Consider the following 15,105-nt stretch of genomic DNA (forward strand, 5'->3'; position numbering starts at 1 on the left):
AGTCACTGTGTGACTTTGAATTTTGTCAGTTGTGGTTTTCTTATTTTTAAGACGAGGAACATAGAGACTTCCTCAAAAGACTTAAGCCCTTTAGGGGATGTAGTGGCCCCCCAGTACTGGGAAAGTTGAGGGGTAGGAGTCCCACCAGTTCAAAGACAGCTTGGGTTACAGAGTATAAAGCCAGCCTGAGTTATAGAGTAAGACTCTGTCACAAAAACAAAAACAGTCATTAAACACACACACACATACACACACACACACACATACACATACAGTTAAATAGACTCGTCTAATTATAACAGAATAGCTTGCATATGAACTTGATAGGTCAAGAAATAGCATAATTCACGCATCAGTTATAGATGCAGGTGAACCTCAAGAAACCCTAAGAATCCAAGCAGCTAATCATCCCCAGCGTCTGACTCTGAACTGCAGAGCCAGGAACAGTGCGTGAAGTGCAGAGCTGGCAATCTCGCTTCCTATACTTTTGGTTTTGAGCCTGCCTTTAATGACTGAGCCATCTCTCCCTCCAGTCTCATGTCCTAAGGAAAGGCATTTGGTGGAGGTTCATGCCTGTAATGTAGCTTTGCTTTCTATTTGAAAACTATTAAGTGGAGAGAAAACAACAGGCCTTAAAAATAATTTTAAAAGTAAGGATGGTGACTGTATCTCTCTCACAGGATTGAGGATGAAACTGAACATGTCAGAATTCTTAAAAATCCCCAGGTTGGTTTCAGGTCTGTCAAACAGTCGCAATCCCTTGCTGTCCCTGCAAACTGACTCACGGTGAGAAAATTTCCCGTGGCATTTCTGGTCTTGTCCCCAAGTCATTCAGTCACTGTATATTCTTTTTAGTCCCATGCTCAGAAGAGTAGACTGCTTCTGGAAAACATTAACATATATTGCTCTGTTTTATTTGCCTTTATTTTATTTTATTGTTGCTATGATAAATTCAGATTATCAAATTTAATTTAAAAACAAAAAACAAAAACTCCCTGATATCTGCAGCTGGGCAGTGTTTTGAAGACAACGGCAGTATGCCCCTCCCTCTGTTTCTCAAATGAGGAACTCTTCCCACCAGCTTGGAGAGTGCGGAACCACAGCAACTGCCAGACACCAGCTGCTGGTGACTGTGTCCTTTGGCAGCTGGCGTGAGCTGCAGCGCCCCCTGGAGGCCCCTAGAAGTGAAAAGACTGCGTCCCGGGCACCAGGTCTCGGGCTGCTAATGTCTGCCCTCTGGTGGCCATGGAGACTAATTACATTTCAAAACATGCTTTTTCTTAGTACAAGCACTGAGTCGTCCCCTTTAGACATGGATGTCCTTTAGACATCAAGTCTCTACTTCTTTGGCTTTCTGCACTCTAAGTTCATGGTCCCTTAGATACCAGAAAAATGAAAACAATACACACAGATGCACTTCACATTCAAGTCTTGTCTCTTATGAATTTTTTGGTCCAAATTTGAGATTTATGAAATGATGGGAGAAAATGATAATTTTCTTTTAATATCTTATATCATTACCAAAATATTTTGGAAATATGTACTTAGTTGTTTCACCTTCAATTCTAGAAACTACTATTGCACCACCACCACCCACCCCAGCCAACCAGCCAATCAATCCTACAGTTCCCTGTCTACAGAATTATCTTCAGTTGAAATGGATATTATTCAAGGTCATTAGAAGGCAGCAAATGAAATAGCCCCCTGGCAGAGGTCAGACTAGACCGGTAGGTGGATAGATTTGTCCATTAGACTTTATTACCATGCATATAACAGGAATTCAATGGAAAAACTAGAAAACACAAAGTTTGGGGGCAATGATAGGGCCTGGACCACACATTTTCTGCCACACAGGACAATATTCCTTTATCACACAGGATCACAAGATGCCTGGTAAGACATGGAATGTTGCCAGATTTCCTAACAGGAGAGGGATGGACTGGGAACCGGAAGAGGAGGAAGGAATACAGCAGAGAGAATGTGTAATAGTCATGCTAAGAGCACAGCGTGGCCATGTCTCTTTAGAGGGCACAGAAAGAGATGAGCGTGTACAGCCTCCAACAGCTATGGATGTGGCCCAGCACAAAGTCGTAAGCTTACTTAAAAACGTATGTGGCTCTTGTTCTTGTTGTTTTAACTCAATTCTGAGGTTCTCAGACATGGACTTCGTAGATGCCTGGGTCGTGTCTCAGTATCAAAAGGTTGAACATGGGCGGTGGAGGGAGAGAAGTGGGCCATACAACTAGCTGTAATGATAAACCCGTGAGACAGCAGAGTGAACGAGGGTCCTGTGTTGTTCTCAGTGTAGACTGGAGAAACTGAGCTGTTCTCAGCGTAGGCAGGGAAACTGGGTTGTTCTCAGAGTAGACGGGAAACACTACTCTATAGTCACGGCTGTTATTCCATTGAGGGTAAATTGAAATCCAAACAATTCTGATAATTTAGACTTCCCTGAGCTGCTTTAGAGTTCCAGGGAACTTTTTCAAAAAATATATTTTTCATGATGATGAGGACACCGAGAAATTGAAACCTGATGCATTGCTAATGGGATTATGAAATGCTGCGAGTCCCGTGGAGACTGTGTCAGTGCTACCTCACAAAGTTCAGCATAGAATTACTGTGCACTCTAGCAAGTCTATTCTTAGGTACCTATGCGCCAAAGAATTGGAAAGCGTGTCCACAGACAAACGCCTGTACGTGGACTCGCATGATCGCAATAGACACAATAGCCAAAGATAAAGGCCATCCAGATGTACAAAAACCAAGAATGTCTGCCCAATGGGATATCACTGAACCAAAAGGGAAAGGCACACTGACATGTATTACGAGGTAAAAGAAGACAGACATGAAATATTATGTTGTTTGATTTTATTTATGGAAAAGATCCAAAATAGGCAAATCTAAAAAGAAAAAGCAGCCTAATGGGTACAGGCATCTTTGGGGGACAGCGAAATATTTGGGGAGTATATAGTAGAGATGGTTGCATATCTCTCTGATTGTGCTACATACCACTGACACCCACAGGGTAGAACGCAAGAACCAACTTCTACTCGTTGCCCCCCCCATCGCTATACACATGCCTGTGAGTGTAATGTGTGCAGCATTATGCTAATGTGGTCACACATGCACTAAAAAATGCAAAAAAGAAAGAAAGGGGGAGCCTGTAATGCTAGTGCTGGAAGGCTGAGAGAGGAGACTCTTAGGGGCTGCCAGCCTAGCCAATTGATGGGCACTGGGTTCAGTGAGAGGCTGTCAACAAAAAAATGCTGAGAGAAAGATGCCCCCCAAAATGGGTGTTTTGTTCTAATTCCTTATTCCCTTATTCCATAGATTCTAAAATGCAAATGCATGTTAATTAACTTTTCTTGTTGCTGTAACCAAATGAAGCAGGAAAGGAAAGGCTGACCTGGGCTCCTAGTTTACAGGGGACACAAGCCCGCCAAGGTGGAGAATAAGAGGAGGCACTGATACATTGCTCCACAAATTAAATGAATGCAATAACCAATCCAAAAATATCATTAATTATGAGATTATAAATTCTTTTAGGGAAAGGACCATCACACATACCTTATATAGTTTGGTATCCTCATTGGGGTTTGTACATTTTTAGTAAACACTTGTTAAAGGAGTTAAGTTGAAATATGTTTACTTTTAAGTAAAAAATTGCAGTCGGATGTGGTGACACATACCTTTAATTTCAGCATTCAGGAGGAAGAAACAGGTAGGTCAATGTGAGTTCAAAGCCAGCTTGGACTATAGTTCCAGGCTAGCCAAAGCTATACAGTGAGATCCTGTCTCAAAAACAAAACTAAGACATTTCACACATTTCAATGTTTGGAACTCTGCATAATTTTTTAAGAATATAAATGTTTAAGAATATTTAGAAAAGAATTAGCATATTTAATTAACCCTAGGACATTGTCTATGTGACATCATTGTTTTATGTCCCGTGGAGACAGACATGCTGCCAGTTGGGACAGAGTTCTTTTATATCACTTGGGTTTTCATTTCACAGTTACTGAGATGGCTTTTAAAGATGTTTTTAGGAAAGATATTTTATATCGCTTACATATGCATATAAAAAAGTAAGCAAATCAAAGCTCTTTCTGTTGACTGGGGTTTCTGTCCTGCCCGGTTCCCGCAGTCATTAAGCCTCAACGAAATCACACAAAGGTCTACATTAATCATAAACTGATTGTCCCATTAGCTCAGGCTTCTTATTAACTCCTATAACTTACATTAGCCCATTATTCTTATCTGTGTTAGCCACATAACTCAGTACCTATTTCAGTGGTGTAGTAACATCTTGCTTCTTCTGTGTCTAAACAGGATTGCAGAAGAGTGGGCTTCTTTCATTCCAGAATTCTCCTGTTCTCATTGACTCACCTCTACTTGCTGTCTGGTTGTCCCGCCTATACTTCCTGCCTGGCTACTGACCAATCAGTGTGTTTATTTAAAATATAAGTGACAGACTACAGAGCACGATCCCACACCATCTTTCCTATTGAGAATCCAAATTTTTTAGAATGTTTCACATTGATACTCATTAATTTCCGTGCTTTTACATCAAGAATGACCCAGCCTTCATGAGTGAGTGCTTGCCCAACATACATGAAGCCCTAGGTTTGATTTCCATCCTTGCGTGAAATCAGCTGTGTGGAGTTCATTTATAATTCCAGCACCCGGGATGTGGGGGCAGAAAAGGTCAAGAATGCAAGGTCATTCTTGGCTATATCACAAGTGCAAGGGCAGCCTAAGATGCATGAGACCCTATTTTAGAAAGAAAATGTAATCAAGAGAGCTTCTAAAAGAATGTTCTGCGGCTTGCTTAGGCAGCACACAAACTAAAATTGGAGCTACAGAAAAATTAGCATGGCTCCTGCACACAGAAAAGATACAAATTCATGAAGCGTTCCATATTTTTTCCAAAAAGAAAGTTGGCTTTGCCCATTGCTTATTTAAAAAATAAAAAATTTTAAAACTTGATATAAAATACAACATTCCAGCAGCTGGAAAGATGGCTCAGCAGGTAAGAGCACTTGATGTTCTTCCAGAGGACCGGGGTTCAACACCCAGAACCTACATGGGACTCACAGCTGTCTACCCCAGTCCCAGGTGATCTCCACACCCTCTCTGGCCTCTGAGGGCACTGCATGCATATTGTACATAGGCATACATGCAGGCAAAACAGCCATACACATTAAGTTAAATTAAATAATGTTATACTCTTGTCTCTGAAATATTTTCTCCAAGCATTTGACTTTTTAAAAGCTATTTTACTATTGTATTGTATTGTATTGTCTGTGTTTGTTTGCATGTATGTCTATATACGATATGCATGCCTGGTGCCTGCCAAGGAAAGAAGAAGGCATCAGATCTCGTAGAACTGAAGTTACAAACAGTAGAGCACTATGTGGCTGCTGGGAATGGTACCCAGGTCCTTTGGAAAACAGCCACTGCTCTTAACCACTGAGTCACCTCTCTGCCCCAGTTGAATGATGTGTTTGATGGACATGTGAAGGCAATGACTGCCACATCATACAAGCTGCCTGACCTCAATGACTGTCATAGGGATGTTGACTTCAGGGATATCGAAATTAAAACATTTTGTTATAATTTGATGTAAAATGTTTCCCATGGGCTTTGAACATTTGATTCCCATTTATTTGGGGAAATTGTAGAAACTTTGAAGGCGAGGTCTAGCTGGAAGAAGTGGGGCTTTGGAGGCCAGGCCTTGAGGTTTATGGCCTAGCCATTTTCTGTCCTGTCTGCTTTCTGTTCTGACAAGAAGTGCAGAGGTGGAGACCTAGCAACATGATCCCCTGCCACCACTGGAAACGTATATTCTCTCAAACCATGAGCCAAACATTGTGTCACAGTTTCCTCTAATATTGAATGAAGATGGAAGTCACAAAACAATCTCACACCAGTTCAGAATTATGAATAATAGAAGGGTTATTTATTTAAGGGGAAAACTTACAGATCACTGTCCTAGATAACAGTCCTCTAGGCAAACAGGAACAGAGTCTAGCAGGAGCCGGAAGCAAGAGAGCAGGCACGTGGTTACAGCTGCTTTTACAGGATAAGAGACCACGCCCAAGTGGGCTGGTATCTTAAAGGCTATTGACTGAAGGAGCAGAATGTGTGCCCACAGCAATTGAAACATCCCATCCAGCAGGGAAGTTCCTTAAGCAGAAAAGTAAACAAAATAGCTTTAGGAAGTCCCTGAAACTGACCAGATACACTAGGCTCCTTCTTGCCAAAGTAAGCAGAACAAAACAAACAAACAAAAAACCCTGAAAGTCTCTCTCAGAAGATCAAAGCTAAGCTGAAAAGAAGACTCTGAAACTAGACCTGCTGTCTGGAAGTAGCAGAAATCAGCCTGGATAATTGGAAGAAGTTTAGACCACAGTCCCTTGGAAAGAAGACACTCTGACCTGCTGGTCTGCCTGCACACTGCACAGTGTGCTCTCTGGCTTCTGTGAACTGTCATCCACGTTGGGGTGGGCTTTGAGAATGCAGCGGTCTTTGAGCTTCTTTAAGTAGCCTTTCCCCCATTGTCTTAGTCAGGGTTTCTATTGCTGTAAAGAGACATCGCAACCAGGGCATTCTGTTCATCATTGTCCTGGGGGGGGGGGGGGGGGCTGATCTGGTTTCTATGTGAGGCTCTGCTCCACGTTGTAACCTCTGCAGCACAGATCATTGTTTTCTCCGTGGGCGTGGTCTGATCTGCAAGGATTTGCTGACCTCAGACTCCAGGGTGAGTAACTTAGCTAACTCTGTATACTTCCAGCCCTGAAGGCCACTTCACTAGGACAGGGGAGGGAGTCACAGGCTCTTTGGGTGATGAACACACCTGTGCAGAGTCACACTGGAGTCTGAGCCAAAGCAAAGACAAACACAAATGAAAGCAAGTGTTGTTCACCGCGGAGCCACACCTCTGAATGCAAAAGCAAGGTTTCGTGGATTAAGTACAGGCTGGCACGGGTCCTCTGCCTCACAGTCTGACACAGCAGATGGAGGGAGAAGAACCCTGTCTACTATTGTAAGGAGTTTATAAAGACAAAGGCCACAAAGCAGTCACAAGGTTACAGTCTCAAAATACAAAATTCCTTATCCTATATCACAATTGGCTAAAGGTGAGGTAAAGATCAGCTGTTAGTTCCTGATAGGCTATTAGTATCTAAAAGGGATAGCAACAGCCATCCTGGTTACATCCTCCAGACATCTGCCGCCACTCTGCTAACACAGGGTCTGCCTGGAGACTTATCTGATTGGTCCATTGTTACTCAACCGATAGGGGAAGTTAGGTGGTTAGCATCTTGTCAGTAGTTTTGTGTAGCTTGGGTTTTTCCCATTAGCTAATACTTCCCCTAAAAGGGGGCTAGCAACCCCTGGCTTTCCTCAGGAGTGGGGGTGAAGTTCGAAGTCCCACAAGATCCCAGCATTAAAATGGAATCTTTTCCGGCCTCACATAAGAAGTGCCAGACTTTAGTTACCTTGTGGGCCTCAGTGAGGAATCTGGGCTTTTTAGCAAAAGCAGCTTCTGAGAGCCCATTGCAGTTTTCCTTGCACTTGGCTGCCTGCCCTCCCTACTCGGCGCTTCTGGTGTCTGAGGAGCACATTTTAATAAATCCCTTGCTTACTTCAGGGACTGCTGCTGAGGCGCCCAAACTGAGGCAAGCGCAAAAGTGATATTCAGACTAAAAGAGAGAGCAAGGGACTTGATCATCACCACCATTCGCCATATTTAACATGTTTCTGAGATTTTGTGTAAGCCGAATTACTTTTTAGGTGGAGACCATTATGGAAGTGTCCTTTAGAGGCAAAGATACGCTGCAAAAAGACACTTGTGCCCCTTCCTTTGGCTAGCAGACTATGGAAATGATGGACCCCCAAAGAATTAGAATTTCCCAAGATCCCCTGCTAGGGGAAGCGAAAAACTGAAGCCTGACATCAGCAGGAGGAGGTGCTTGTCTTTCAGAAAGTGACCTCACAAAGTTCTGACAGTTTAGCATACCATCTCGAGGGACAGACTGAAGCCTAGACAATGATGGATCAATGATGGGTAGACGTACACCTTAACCAGGATCTCTTAGTTATGCGTCCCTCTTGCCCTCTTTTTAAACCTAAATCTCATGTAAGTAGCCAGAGATGGGCTGGAATGGATGGGGGGGGGGTGGTCACTGCACCTTTTATATGTTCCTTTATCCATTGTAGTGACAGGTTACACAAACATCTCTCTCTCTCTCTCTCTCTCTCTCTCTCTCTCTCTCTCTCTCTCTCTCTCATAAAGGTCTCATTATGTAACCCAGGCTGGTTGATAATAAAAGCTGCTTTGGCCTATAGCAAGGTAGAATATAGCTAGGCGGGAAGTCAAACTGAACACAGAGAGAAAGAAGGGTGGAGATGGGAGACACAAGCCAGTCACCCAAGAAGCAAGATGTCAGTATATCAGTAAAAGCATGGCCACATGGCAATACATAGATAAATAGAAATGGGTTAATTTAAATGTAAGAACTAGTTAGTAATAACTACAGGCCAAGGGCTGGAGAGATGGCTCAGAGGTTAAGAGCATTGCCTGCTCTTCCAAAGGTCCTGAGTTCAATTCCCAGCAACCACATGGTGGCTCACAACCATCTGTAATGGGGTCTGGTGCCCTCTTCTGGCCTTTAGGCATACACACAGACAGAATATTGTATACATAATAAATAAATATTTAAAAAATAACTACAGGCACTCTGTAATTAATATTAAGCCTCTGAGTGATTATTCAGAAGCGACTGCAGGATGGGACGAGACCTAGAAACCTCTACTTAAACAGGCTTTGACTGTAAACTCTGGTAACAATTCCACTTCTGAACATGCATACCCATGTATAATGTCGACTCTTACATGACTGAATTGCTTTAGGAAATACTCAATTAGATTTCACTAGTTTAGAATTTCCTAATTTAATTAACATCTCATCAACATTCCATAATGATTAGTTTCTGGAAGCAAGTATAAAAATAAACAGAAGATGGTCTAGGGAGATGGCCCAGCAGTTAAGAACTCTTGTTGTTTTTGCAGAGGACCTGGGTTCAGTTCCCAGCACCCACGTATCAGCTCATAACCATCAGTGGCTCCAGTTCCAGGGCATCCAATGCCCTCTTTTGGCTTCTGCAGGTACTGGGCACGCACATGGTATACATTCAGGCCAGACAGTCCTACATATAAGAGAAAATAAATTAATATTTTTTAAGTGTTTAAACAATCAATAGAAGAATCCAATATAGTGGTCACATGCATGTGATCCCAGCCCTCAGGAGGATGAGGCAAGAGGATCTCAAGTTCAAAGCCAACCTGATCTAAACAGTGAGACCTTGTCTGAAGAACAAAAACAAGCAACATCGAAAAACCAAAAAAAAAAAAACAAGCAACAACAACAACAGCAGTAAAAGAAAAGAAGAAGATAAATACGAGTCTGTGCATGTGTGTCTGTGGGAGTGAGTATGTATGTGAGAGTCTGTGCATATTCATGAGCCTGGAAGTGGGGGTGAGCTTGTGTGTTTGTTTGTATATGTATGAGTGTGTGCATATTAAGGCGAGTTCGGGTCGTTTGCCACCAGACAAGGCTAGGAGTAGCCCCGGTGAAACTGGAGAATACGTGTGGTTTTTCTGAAATGTGTTGCCTAATGCCTAAAAGCAATTAAGATCACACCCATCCTTAATCATTCATGAGTATTATTTCAAGTTATATATGTTTATCTGGCACAGCGCTTTGTTCTGGGGACATTAGGTGAACTGGTCAGACATGCGTCTGCTTCACTGCCCTTAACGTTTGCCGGTGGGGGTGAAGGGAGGAGCAGAGACACTGGAGGGGTATGAGGTGTTATGGTGGTAAATACTGAGGCTGACCTAGACTGAACTACTTTACCTCTCAGAGGAAGTGACTTCTCGGCTGATCCTGTAGAACAAAGCTGGGTAAGGGGAAAGACTGCAGACTGAAGTTAAAGGCAGGCTTTCACCGCGGTCCCAGCAGGCCACAGGAACTCCGCCCTTCTTGGCCTTTTCTCCTGTGTTTTGTCTCTGCCTCAGTTGCCCAGGTGAAGGCCATACTTTCATTAAAGCCACTTCTCCTTTGACATTTTTGCTGCCTCCAGGAAAAATCATTTCATCTCCCTTCTCTGTGTGTCTTCAGGGTCACTGGTACATCACAGAACCTTATTAAATATCCTTTGTATATTAACAATCAAATACACCCAAGCACAGTACTCAGTAACTTTCTTGTTTTTAACAAGTTCAGCCCACCTCCACGTTCTGAGCTTGGATATCATCCACAGCACTGGTCAGAGAAAGTGCCCAGAAGTTCAGCGGCTTTGAGGGAATAAATGGAGGTTCCTAAATCGGAAGATTGACTTCCGGTGAGAGGAGTCACTAAGGGGCGGCTGTTCACACAGACTGTAATGCTTCCTAACTCTCCATAATGCTTCCTGAGAACTCTCCAGAGGCACGTGTCTTTTCTAGTCGGGTAATTAAGAAGTGGTTACATCCTCCAGAGACGAGCTGAACGCCCTAGATAATTCCTCCGATTCTGATTTAGCAAAAGGGTGAAATAACTACGCCACAATTCCTTTCTGGCTAATGCCTATTAGTTTCCATCTAAGTAAGGGCTTAATCACACTGTGGACACTCAAATCTCCTGAGTTGCTTTAGAAGCTGCTACTCTGCCAGCTCCTTCTTCTGGCTTTTCTCTGATAAGCAGAGTCGTTTCATTTTACGGCTCCTTCTCCAAGTAGCTTTAATTACCAATACTGCAATGGGTATTACCATTTAATTACCAATACCAATGTTGTGGGTGTGTTTATTCACTGAACTTAAATAAAATCCAAAGAAAAAGAGGCATACAGAGCAAAAGTGTACTTTGTTACACAGTTTACACCAGAGATCAGGGAAGAGAAGCTTGGGAGATTCTCAGGGCACCTGAATGTTTTTAGCTGCCATGCTGATGTCTTAAAAGATACTCGGAGCTAATCCTGAATGCCAACCAAGCATCCGTTCCGTGGGTGGATTAGAATTAGCATAATTTATCTCTTGAGTTTTAGAATTTTCATAACAAATTTTGTGGGTAACTGTTCTACACAGTCCTAAACATTTATGAGGGTTTATTATATGCCAGGGTGTTTATCTTCGTGTAGCTAAAAAGTTGTTCTTCCAAAAGCTCATGAGTGGCTATGGTGCTTTGTCCATTTTGCAATTGAGGAGACATGGTCAGAGCGGCTCAGTGACACACCTGAGACCTCACAGCTCATTGGTGATCAAGACGACATTAAACAGCTGGAAATCCAAGTTGGCTTTTCTCCAAGCCCCCTTCCACCATTGTATTAATTCCCCCAAGAGAATAATACAACGCAAGGGAATAATAATGCAATAATACAATAATAATACAATGCAAGGGAATAATAACCCTGCAAGGCTGTAGGCAGAGCTTAAGATTGCTTGCTTATATCTTGGAGGATAGGAAATAGAAAGGAGAAAATGCTGGAGTTTTGTTGCCCTGCCCGCTGGCCCTTGAGATGATGCCAAGAATCCCAAGTCAGAGACACATTTCTGGTGTTTTTTTTTTTAATGTTTGTCTATCTATCTATCTATCTATCTATCTATCTATCTATCTATCTATCTATCTCTATTTATTTTAAATGGTTATTGATTGCTTGCTTTTGTTTTTTTCTTTTTAAAAATTTTTTTCAATTTTATTTTATATGTATGAGTGTTTTGCGTGCATGCATATATGTACAACATGTGTGTGCGGTGTGCCCCAGAGGCCAGAAGAGTGCACTGGAGCCCTTACAACTGTGAGTTACCATGTGGATGCTGGGAACTAAGCAGGATCCTCTGCAAAACCAACAAATGCTCTTAACTGTGGAGCCAGGCCCTGTTTGCTTTCTTTTTGAGACAGGCTCCCCTGTAGCCCAGGCTAGCAGAGAATGACCTTGAACTTCCCATCCTCCTGCTTCCACCTTCCAAGTGCTGACCTTAAGGTAGGCAGGACCACGCTGGGCTCATGTCTACAACCAGCAGTCAGTCAAGTTGTATATTTTTGTGATGGAAAGTCAGTGTGAGCATTTTTATCGACATGACAGACTAAAGACTACCGTTGCTTTCCCTAGGGCTTCCTGTACACTCACACGAACGCTCCCAGAGAATGCTAAGCAGGGCTATGCTTTTTATCAACAAAGACTGAGCAGAAGCTGGTGGGGAAAGCTTAGCAGGAGGCTGCTGGCACCAAAGAGGAACCGGTGGCTTTGTTAAACAGGATAATCCCTCCAAGATAGCCTCTGGAGAACTGCCTCCCATTCCATCCCTTTTCTGTAGATTCTATCAAATTAGACTTTTCAGATGCTCTAGATCACAACAGAATTGATTTGTTAAAGAACGCATAACATATTTTTTAAGAAGTTACATTATCTGACATTAACTTGTATCTTTTTTTAGAATCTGCTTTAAAGGCTGGTGAAATGGCTCAGCAGGAAGCTGTAGAGTCTGAGTTCTTTATATCAAACAACTAAAGAACTCTGGCTAAAGTGAGCAAAAGGAATTTCTCGGGAAGTCTATGGACCTTGGCAGGACTGAAGAGCAGAATGGTTTCAAATAGGAGAGATCCAAGAGTTAGGTGTGGTAGCACATGCCTGTAATTGTACACTTCAGAGGCTGAGGCAGGAGAATCTAGAGTTCAGTGTCAACCTGAGCTACATAGTGAGACCCTGCTTTAAGAGGGGAAAGAGAGCCAGGTGAGGGTGACAAACGCCTTTAATCACAGCACTTGGGGAGGCAGAAGCAGGTGAATCTCTGAGTTCAAGGCCAGCCTGGTCTACAGAGCAAGTTCCAGGACTACCAAGGTTACACAGAGAAACCACCTTTAAAAATAAATAAATAAAAAGAGAGAAAGAAAAATCCAGGTACCTCCAGAAGATCTAAGAAGCAGGAACTAGGAAGTGATCCTATCTGAGACACTGAGACATCATTTCTAGAAAATACTGTCACAGAATCTTTATTGTCACCTTGACTAGCTTTAAAATCACCTGGGAGGGGCATGGCTGGGTGAGTATGCAGATTGTTTCCACAGAGTTTTGACTGGGGAAGGGACGTAAGGGCAGTAGCCTTCCATTGACTGGGGTCCTAGGTTGGATTAAAAGAGGAAAAGGAAGAAGCCAACTGGACAGCCACCTTCCTCTGATGCCTGAGTGTGGGTGCATATGACCAGCTACCCCAGGCTCCTATCACTGTGGCTTGCCCACCGTGAGGGATGACACTCTCCAACTGTGAGCAGAAGCGAACTCTTCCTCCCTTACTTGGTTTTCACGAGGTATCTATCTGGTCACAGCAATGAGAACGACAACGAACGCAAGGATGAAGGGCCTTTCATTTGAGATCTTTAAATCACCGACTTCAAGAAGCAAGATAATTAGCCTTGGCAGGACATTTGGGAAGAGGGAAGGATGGAAAACATGATTCAAAATCCTACCTAAGGAGAAAACTTTTAAAAAACACAAAAAAACAAGCTGGGATTCTTCCCTCACCTGAGAAGTAAATGATACCTAAATACGTAGCACAAGAAAGGTGCTGGGCTTCCGGAACCACCTGCTGCTGCCTTGTGATGTTGCCCAAAGTGAAGCCAGAAACCCCAGGACTGGCCTGATCACATGGGGAACAGGGCAGATGCTGGAACACATGCAAGATCTATGATGAAGATCTCCAAGAGTTGGGTCTTGCGTGTGGAGATAAAGTGTCCGGCCGGGTACCATTCTGGTCTCCTTACCTGTGAGAGATGCAAGGGTTTTTGTTTTGTTCTTTTCTTCAAGTGAACAGTCTAAAACAATAAAAGGTACACATGTATAGAAAACTAGAACTGCCAAATTGATAAAACACGGAGAAAACATTGTCCCTACTGCCGATTCCAAAACTGTCTAAGTGTTGGAATGAAGCTAGAAGCCATAAGAGCTGACCGCATGGGAGGAGGCAAAAATAAATTTGCGCCAAAGTTCAAGAGAGACGGAGGCCCTAAAGCATCAAGTGATGCCCTCTGAAGTTCTCCTCTGCAATTCAGAGCCAAATTCCACCAAAGGAACCCGGCAGCCTTGCCTCCACAGGCTATGACCCTTTGTCACGTCTCTATTAGCACGACAATGCCTCCCCATGGCAGCCTGCAAGGTTACCAACCACATGGTCACTTTCCTAGTCGGGCCATCAAGTCCAAGTACTCAGATCCCTATACCAGCTCACCAGAGTCAATGATGGGTTACTCCTACACAGATGGTTATCAGACAAGCTCCCCAGCCAGCATCCCACACCTGGCACTGGAATTTCAAAGTGTGAACAAGAGGAATCTCAAATTCAGGTGAAAATCTCAACTTACTTACAGCAAGAGCAGGCAAACCAAGGCAAGCATGAAAAACTGAACATATTTGGGGTTATGTGCAACATGGCAGGCCAGACCCTCTTCACCATTGTTGAGTGGGCCAGGAATAGTATCTTCTTCAGAGAACAGAAGGTTGATGACCAAGCAAAGCTGCTTCAGAACTGCTGGAGTGAGCTCTTGATCCTTGGTCACATCTTCTGGCGAGTGGTACATGGGAAGGAGTACCTTACTGATAACTAAGCAGCAAGCTGACTTCTTCAAGCAGAGCCTCCCAAACCAGAGTCACACTCACCAGCCTGGTGTGCCATTCACAAGAGCTTGTCCTGAGACTTAGTGCCCTTCACTTTGGTCATCGAGAGTTTGTGTGTCTCAAGTTCCTAGTGCTCTTCAGCTTAGACGTCAAGCATCTCGAGAACTTCCAGCTGGTGGAAAGTGTGCAGGACCAGGTGCATGCTGCCCTGCTGGACTACACAGTTTGCAACTACCTACAGCAAACGGAGAAATTCAGACAGCTACATCTTCGACTGCCGGAAGTCTGGGCAGTCAGCATGCAGGCAGAAGAGTACCTCTGCTACAAGCACCTGAATGGGGAAGTACCCTACAATAACCTGCTCATTGAGAGGCTGCATGCATGCAAGAGCCTAAGAAGCTCGCTCTTGGAACAAAGAGACTGTAGGGAGAAGAGGAGGAGGAAGAAAACATAA

At 43.4% G+C, this 15,105-nt stretch overlaps 2 pseudogenes; both read left to right on the top strand.

Annotated features, from left to right (window-relative positions):
• The first annotated feature begins 4,824 nt into the window (after positions 1-4,824).
• On the top strand, positions 4,825-4,924 carry LOC142849094 (U6 spliceosomal RNA; annotated as a pseudogene).
• A 9,211-nt stretch (positions 4,925-14,135) lies between these two features.
• Positions 14,136-15,105, top strand: LOC142849034 (nuclear receptor subfamily 5 group A member 2 pseudogene; annotated as a pseudogene).

This window comes from Microtus pennsylvanicus, chromosome 4 (assembly GCF_037038515.1).
Source record: "Microtus pennsylvanicus isolate mMicPen1 chromosome 4, mMicPen1.hap1, whole genome shotgun sequence".
Classification (NCBI taxonomy): domain Eukaryota; kingdom Metazoa; phylum Chordata; class Mammalia; order Rodentia; family Cricetidae; genus Microtus; species Microtus pennsylvanicus.